The following is a 9,149-nucleotide window of genomic DNA, read 5'->3' as shown; positions in this document are numbered from 1 at the left end:
GCTCTTGCATCTCCCTGGGTAAACTGAGGCACAGCTCAAATTCTAGTTGCAAGGGAAGTGAGGTTTGGATCCTGCAGCTCCTGGCTTCTTGGCTTGCAGTGAGTAGGCTCATGGCTTCTGTTCCAGGCTCTGGCCCAGGCAACTCAAGGTGAGGTACGGCAGCTTCAAGCAAGGCAGGTACAAGCAGGCAAGGCAAGATGACTAGAAATAGGCCTGTATACATATCTTGCCGGAGACTCAGTTGTACCAATAGGGCAACGGATGTCAGCAGACAGTTACCCAATGAAAATGGATTCTGCCAGTCTGTGGCCATAAAAGGCAGAAACATAGGTCTAGTCTGGGAGAAGCAGTAGACAGTACATGTGCTCTTACCCCAGGAGGAGGCTTGTTTACCCAGACATAATGGGGCCTTTCTTTTGTCTCTTTTCCTGCATTACCCCAACTCCTGCAGGAGGGAGGGGGAAAGGGGGACCATATCTAGAAACATGAGGTCAGAGATGAGCTCAGAGGTGAGACACATGGGCCAGAGATTTTACCAGAAGGCTGCCTAGTCTGGTACAGTCCACTGATTACTATCCCTTGATAGCTATGAATGTAGGGAGTGATGATGTTGAAACCACAGGTCCCAAGTCTCCTCTTCTCCAAGCTAAAGAGACCCAGCTCCCTCAGTCTCTCCTCATAAGGGAGACATTCCACTCCTCTAATCACTTTTGCAGATCTACGCTGGACCCATTCAAGCTGTTCCCTGAGGGGCCCAGAACTGGACACAATACTCCAGATGTGGCCTCACCAGGGCAGGGAAAAAGAAAGGAGAACCTCTCTCAACCTACTAGCCACAACCTTTCTAATACACCCCAGAATGGCATTGGCCTTCTTGGCCATAAGAGCACATTGCTGGCTCATGGCCAATCTTCCATCCACTAGGACCCCCAGGTTCTTTTCCTCTTCACTGCTTTCCAGCAGGTAAGTCCACAACCTATACTGCTACATGGGGTTATCTTTCCCAGGTGCAAGACTCTACACTTGCCCTTGTTGAATTTCATTAAATTTCTCCCTGTCCAACCCTCCAGCCTGTCTGAATCTCACTGAATGGCAGCACAACCTTATAGTGTGTCAGTCACTCCACCCAGTTTGGTGTCATCAGCAAACTTGCTGATAGTGCACTCGGTGCCCTCATCCAAGTCATTGATGAATATATTGAACAGCACTGGTCCCAGTACTGAGCCCTGAGGAACTCCACTAATTACAGTCCTCCAAATAGACTCTGTCTCACTGACCACAACTCTCTGACTTCTTTCCTTCAACCAGTTCTCAATCCACCTCACTACCTGATCATCCAGACCACGCTCCCTCAGTTTATATGCAAGGATGCTGTGGGAGACGGTGTCAAATGCTTCACTGAAATCAAGATAAACCACATCCACATCATCTATCCATCTGTCATAAAAGGCTATCAGGGTGGTCAAACATGACTTCTCTTTGGTAAAACCATGTTGACTGCTCCTAATGACCCTCTTGTCCTTAATATGCTTAAGGATAACACCGAGGATAAGTTGCTCTATTACCTTTCCAGGGATGGAGGTGAGACTGACCAGTCTATAGTTACCTGGGTCCTCCTTCTTACCCTTTTTGAAGATTGGAGTGACATTTGCCTTTCCCCAGTCCCCAGGCACCACTCTTGTCTGCCATAACTTATCACAGATGGTGGAGAGTGGTCTGGCAATGACCTCTGCCAGTTCTAGAATCGTAGAATTGTTAGGGTTGGAAGGGACCTCAAGGATCATCTAGTTCCAACCCTCCTCCATGGGCAGGAACACCTCACACTAGATCAGGTTGCTCAGAGCCACATCCAGCCTGGCCTTAAAAACCTCCACGAATGAGGCTCTACCACCTCTCTGGGCAACGTATTCCAGTGCCTCACCACCCTCATGGTGAAAAATTTATTCCTAACATCCAATCTGAATCTACCCATTTCTAGTTTTGCTCCATTCCCCCTATCTCTACCTGACACCCTAAAAAGTCCCTCCCCAGATTTCTTGTAGCCCCTGGAAGGGGCTGGAAGGCCACAATAAGATCTCCTCAGAGCCTTCTCTTCTCCAGACTAAGTAGCCCCAACTCCTTCAGTCTGTCTCCATAGGAGAGGAGCTCCAGAACTCTGATCATCCTTGTGGCTCTTTTCTGGACATGCTCCAGCACATCCAGTTCTTTCCTGTAGTAGAGGCACCAGAACTGGATGCAGTACTGTAGGTGGGGTCTCACCAGAGCAGAGTAGAGGGGAAGAATCACTTCCCTTGACCTGCTGGCCACACTTGTCTCAGCACCTGCAGGTGCATGCCACCAGGACCCACAGATTTATGGATATCCAGATTGCATAACTGTTCCTTAACCCAGTCCTCATCAACCAAGGAAAACTCCTTTGTCATGTCTTCCTCTGGTTCCTCAGTGGTCTGGGGCTCCTGAGGACGGTCTCCAGCAGTATAGATAGAGACAAAGAAGGCGTTTAGCAACTCTGCCTTCTTTGTATTCTCTGTCATCAAGGCACCCACCTCATTCAGCAGTGGGCCTACACTGCCTCTAGTGATAGTTTTGCCTGCAATTTATTTGAAGAAGCCCTTTCTGTTGTCATTGACCTTTGCAAGCTTGAGTTCCACTGAGGCCTTAGCCTTCCTAGTAGCCTCCCTACATCCTCTGACAGCAATCTTATACTCCTTCCAAGTGGCCAGCCCCTCCTTCCATGATCTGTAGACTCTCTTCTTCCACTTGAGTTTGCTCAGCAGTTCCCCACTTAACCATGCAGGTCTCCTGGCTCACTTTCTCAATTTCCTACTTGTTGGGATGCTCTGATCTTAAGCTTAGAAGAAGAGGTCCTTGAATACTCCAGTTATTTTATTTAGGTTTTTTTCCTAATGTCTCACCTAAAGCTAAGCTGGTGCAGTTTAAGGCCCTTTCCTCTTGTTCTATCACTTGGCCTTATTGAAGCACATACCACTGACCTTGGCCCATTGATCCCATCTGTCTAATTTGTTTAATGTCAGAGTCAGAATAGTCTTTTCCATCTGAAAATTGTATGAAAGTAAGTTGTCTTAGAAAGCATCATATATAAAATGCATATAGATTATACAAGTATGTAAACAGTCTGTAACTGTACATATATTAAACCAATATACTTCTTTGCTTGCCTTTCCACTTGAATGGTCAGGAGGTTTGAATTTCAGGGACTCTTAAAGGTTACCTAGAAGAGCTTACATTTAAACTGAACTGACCTAAATCTACATCTCTGTATCAGAGAAGGGCACCCTTTGTTCTATGTCTCAATTCCACTGTAGTGCGTTATCCTTTACAAACTGCCAGAACTCCAATCAGCTGCTCAGTCACTCCCTCTCCTCAATGTGACTAGAGAGAATAACAAAAGGATACAAAGTTTCATAGGTCAATATAAAGGCACCTTTCACCCTATCTGGCTCTGGGCTGGATGTTCTAAGGGAGGGGTTCCTCTATACACTGTAAAAATGATGTCACATGAAGTAAGCTTGTTGCACTGGTAATAAAATTGCCTTCAATAGGGTGATGCCCAGGAATCTTGGAGGTGATCACAAACTGACCAGAGAACAAAGATTTCAGAATATCACCAAAGGAGGAGGAGGAGGTAACTCCTGCTGAAGAGGCCCCATGTGGTGGGTTAACACCCATTCTGAAAACAAAAACCAAAACAGGGTGAAGGGTTTGTAGGTACTTTGCCTTCCCTGCAGGGTGGTTTCCCCCTGGGAAGCTGAGTCTATTCCACTCCCCACTCCCTGCCCAGCTAGGGTATTAAAAGCAGGGCATTTCAGCTATTAGGTCTCCTTTTGGCTCCTGCCTCTCCTGGATGAGAGCTTGTGCAGCTGCTTTCCTGCTCCTCTGCCACGTGATCGGGCCTGATCCTTCTCCATGCTGCCTCTGTGCCTCTTCACAGAGAGACTGGTTTTGTATTATTCTTTTTTGTCCCCCTTCTATCCATCCTTGTTCCTTGCCTTTGTGAACCTTACCTGTTATTGTTATATATATATTGTTTAAAGAAAACCCTTTACCTCTCTACTTCCAAGCTGATTCCAAATTATTGTTTGGTAGATTTGCTCCTTCCTTTTTTCTCCCTCTCTTTTGGGAGGGAGGAGGGGGAAGTGGGGGAGGGATTCCCAGCCTTGCCCCCATCTGAGCTCTTAACTCCCAGTTAAGGCGTAAACCATCACACCCCACCATACAACAAACTACGTGGTAATAAGATGAAATATGCCCTGTTCACTGATGAATCCTGTCACATTGTGAGAAAACACTAAAGGTGGCAAGCCACTGTGTGGAGTCCTATATGATGGGTTGTGGAAGCTGCTGAGGGAAAAGGTGAATTGAGTTAATGTGCAGAAGTGAAAGCCATTCAACTGGCATTGATTATGGCTGAGTGGGAAAGGTGTCCAGTACTCTACGCCAGCTCATGGATGGTGGCTGTGCGAGCGTTGGCTGCCAGCTAAGGTTAAAGCACAATACCACCACAGGCAAAATAGAATTTAGCTGGGGAAAATTCTATTAATTTGTTGTCAATTAATATAGATCGGGGAGTGGTGTGGCTCAGTTGGTAGCACATAAGACCTTTAATGGGTAAGGTCGTGAGTTCAAGCCTGCAGTGGGCACTAGTGTCCTCCCTACTCTAGTCATGAGGTCTGTGGTGACAGGTTGGACTCGATGATCTTTGAGGTCTCTTCCAACCTTAGTGATACTGAATACTGAAAAACAAAGGTGTTTGCTGCTACAGATGCATTTAAAAAAAAAAAAAAGATTTGTGTAGGGAGAAACATCAACCTCTTCTCACAGCGGGCACTCCTCCAACAATCTACTTCTAAAACCTGAATGTGGACATCCAATACACCCACATAAACAGAAATAGGCAAAAAAAAAAAAAAAACAAACTATGAAAGGACATAGACTATTATATTATTCAAAGTCACCAGAAGACACCATTGCAGTTAATCTGACAGTCTGCTGAACTGTATGAATAGACAGTTAGATATGGAATAAATGTCTGTTTGTTGTGTAATTCTTTACAAGCAATGAATATACAGAAACGTCTGTTTTCTCCAAGTCTTTCTTTGAGAGAATAATTTATTAGATGCAAAGCTGCTGCCTATAGGTTATTATGCATGGAAAACAAATAAAATTAATGTATATTGTCAAGTCACGGCAATATGGAATGGAAATGTAAAACTGGACAAGGAAAATGGGTAAGTGACCAAAACTATGGAATTTGCTGTAATTCTCCTGCTTAGGAAAACTGGAAAGCATGTACTCTCCACAGCCATATCCAAGCAGCTTTCCAAATTACCTTTCAGGGAGAAAGAAAACACACACTCTATAAGCTAAAGGATATTTAAGTGTACCACCCTCAAGATGACAATTTCTGTGAAGAATGGAAAGAGGAGGAATGAGGGGTTCACCCAGGTCTGGTTAGCATTAAAACAAAATGCTAATACAAATTCAGGGCAGTGGTCCTTACTGAGTCTTGGGTGACAAATCTGATACTTGCTCATTTTTCAAGCAAAATCTCTTTAATGTCTGTTTTTCTAAACCAATGCTTATGTACCCAAGGATCTATTGATGAAAATCCCTGTGTTTGTGTTTCAGTGATCTAGACTAAAAATTGTTACCATACCAGTCTTTTTTATCAGTCTGTGACGGTTAATGCTTAGCCACTGCTGAAGCACACGCTGCCATTACAAAAACACGGGGACTTTGTCCAGTGGTTTACATGAACGACACATTTCTTTTTGGGAATAGGGCGTTTGGAATAGGGAGTTTATCCGTATGAATCCAGTCTGTGCTTCTTCAAAAGGTGTTTGGCTCATTTTATCTCTCAGTATTGGCAGAACACCAGAACAAGTGTCAATACTAGCAGAAAGCACTGTGGGGAGAATGTTACCAATTTCTTACTTCAATTTTATGCTTAAATGGGTAAGTGGCACAACTGAGAAATCGTATATGTTTATATATGAGATACTGCGATTTCATTAAGAGTTAAACAATTTACCTTTTACAGTTGCCTGAAGAGAGCAAATAGGAGGAATCTTACCTTGCTGATTGTAACAACTCTACAATATTAGAATATGCACAAAAGTTAGTTAGAGATAGAATACATAGCATAATGAATTCAAATTTTTAAAAAAATAGTAAAAAATTGTTTTGACTGTATTGAAATTATTCTTGCCTTCAAAAATGGTGGTTGTCATGTTACTACTGACCTTAGACAAAGATAACCCTAGCCTTTAAATTTAGTGAAAAATGAGAACTTCTTTCTAATAAATGCATCCAAATCAAAATGCTTGTTTGAGTTATTACAGAAAGGGTATGGAGCACAGAAGATACTCCAGATTCCAGTGTTTTATGCTCCCCTACAAGGAGTGCCTATGAAAGTAAACTATTTAGAATATACATAGAATAGAATATACACAGAATAAACCAGGTTGGAAGAGACCTTCAAGATCATCACGTCCAACCTATCAACCAATCCACCCACCTAAACAACTAAACCATGGCACCAAGCACCCCATCAAGTCTCCCCCAGAACACCTTCAATGATGGAGATTCCACCACCTCCCCAGGCAGCCCATTCCAGTGGGCAGTCACTCTCTCTGTATAGAACTTCTTCCTAACATCCAACCTAAACCTCCCCTGGCACAGCCTGAGACTGTGTCCTCTTGTTCTGGTACTGGCTGCCTGGGAGAAGAGACCAACATCCGTCTGTCTACAACCTCCCTTCAGGTAGTTGTAGAGAGCAATAAGGTCACCCCTGAGTCTCCTCCAGGCTAAGCAACCCCAGCTCCCTCAGCCTCTTCTCATAGGGCTTATGTTCCAAACCCCTCACCAACTTTGTTGCCCTTTTCTGGACTCATTCCAGCAAGTCAACCTCCTTCCTAAACTGAGGGGCCCAGAACTGGACACAGTACTCGAGGTGCGGCCTAACCAGTGCAGTGTACAGGGGCAGAATGACCTCCCTGCTCCTGCTGGCCACACTGTTCTTGATGCAGGCCAGGATGCCACTGGCCCTCCTGGCTGCCTGGGCACACTGCACGCTCATGTTCAGCCTACTGTCAACCAGCACTCCCAGGTCCCTCTCTGCCTGGCCACTCTCCAGCCACTCTGACCCCAGCCTGTAGCTCTGCATGGGGTTGTTGTGGCCAACGTGCACAACCCGGCACTTGGATGTGTTAAATCTCATGCCCTTGGACTCTGCCCATCTGTCCAGCCTGTCAAGGTCCCTCTGCAGAGCCTCTCTACCCTCCAGCAGATCAACTCCTGCCCCCAGCTTGGTGTTGTCCGCAAATTTACTGATGATGGACTCAATGCCCTCATCCAGATCATTTCTGTTTGCCTAGATCTTCAAAGTATTATGCTTCTCATTAAAACTGATAACTGTTACGATGACATCTCATGTGTGTATTTCCTATCCTTTGAGGGAAGTAAAACCAAAAATAAGTAGTTGAGTTCTATACAAGGTGTGTGTAGGTGGAGGCTTTTTGAGTATGTGAGTTTCTATTCATTACACACAGGAGAAGATTTATGTAGTAGTTCTCACTCTTCAGTGCTTAGCTGAGGCTAGGTCAAGTCTGGCTCTTGGAAGGTTGTATCCTTTGCCTGTGCAAGACTATGATTCTCCTCTCTCAGAGGACTACTATTTATAATCTGAGAACACCAACAAATTAGCAATTGGATATTAAAACTAAGAAATAAATGCACATAAGAATGTTTGAGAGAAAGATGGGAAAACACGTAGCAGAAAATGATGGGTGATACTCTGAAGAGACAAACACTGTCAGAGGTGTTATAAATGTAAAGCGATTTGTGATTTGTGTTACAAGATATAATTTCAGGGTGTTCTAGGACCAAGGTTGGAGGGGAGCTTGTTTTGAGAATGGATGGTAAGCTGCACGTTTGAATTGAGATTGTTTTGGTTATGTGCCTAATAACTAGACACAGCATGAGGAGAAGCAGTTCCAAGGAGAGCTTGGTATGGATAAATAGCAGTTTTCTCAGGACTGTAGAAAGTGTTCACCTTAGATAAGGCAACCTGAACAACTGCACCTGTGTGAAAAGATGGGGTTACTCAGAGGACATATGAGGAAGACCTTCCCTACTTCATCCACGACCCCCATGGAGACCCCTACCACACGGAATGCTGATGAGCAAGGAAGCTCCACCTATTCCAGGAATTTGCTAGAACTAATTATCATATTCCTGCCTTCTATTTAGCATAAGCATGCATATGTAGATGATGTAGCTATATAAAGATAGTAATTATAATGCTGCTGTGAAGAGACTGGAGATGTGCTGTGAGGTGAAGTCTCTGCAGCCTGGCGCATTGCTCTTGCTTGTCTATTTTTTTAATAAAACAACTTTCACAAGAAACTTAGAAATTTTCTTGTGCAGCCCATTTATAACAGAGGGAAAGGATGATCACAGCAGGTGGGGAAGAGCAGGTAGTAGGTAGTTAAAAGCAAGGCTGGACCCTAGAAATTGCATTTGAGCAAAAGCAGAATTTGCAGGGCTTTCTGGATTATATTCTTTTCTCTGCTAGATATGCTGGATTTAGAACAAGTAGCACCATTCTTTAGAATATATGAGTTGCTGCATTTGCTACCCTCACAACCCAAGATTCCTTTGAAATAAGAATGATAAACTTTTCTCTGTATATCACAGTATCACCAAGGTTGGAAGAGACCTCGAGGATCATCAAGTCCAACCTGTCACCACAAACCTCATGACTAGACCATGGCACCAAGTGCCACATCCAATCTCCTCTTGAACACCTCCAGGGATGGTGACTCCACCGCCTCCCTGGGCAGCACATTCCAATGACGAACGACTCACACAGTGAAGAACTTTCTCCTCACTTCGAGTCTAAACCTCCCCTGGCGCAGCTTGAGACTGTGTCCCCTTGTTCTGGTGCTGGTTGCCTGGGAGAAGAGACCAACCCCTTCCTGGTTACAACCACCTTTCAGGTAGTTGTAGAGGGCAATGAGGTCCCCCCTGAGCCTCCTATTCTCCAGGCTAAACAATCCCAGCTCCCTCAGCCTCTCCTCATAGGGCTTGTGCTCAAGGCCTTTCCCCAGCCTTGTTGCCCTTCTCTG

Source organism: Dryobates pubescens, chromosome Z, assembly GCF_014839835.1.
Source record: "Dryobates pubescens isolate bDryPub1 chromosome Z, bDryPub1.pri, whole genome shotgun sequence".
Lineage (NCBI taxonomy): Eukaryota > Metazoa > Chordata > Aves > Piciformes > Picidae > Dryobates > Dryobates pubescens.
Note: the sequence above shows the minus strand (reverse complement) of the source record.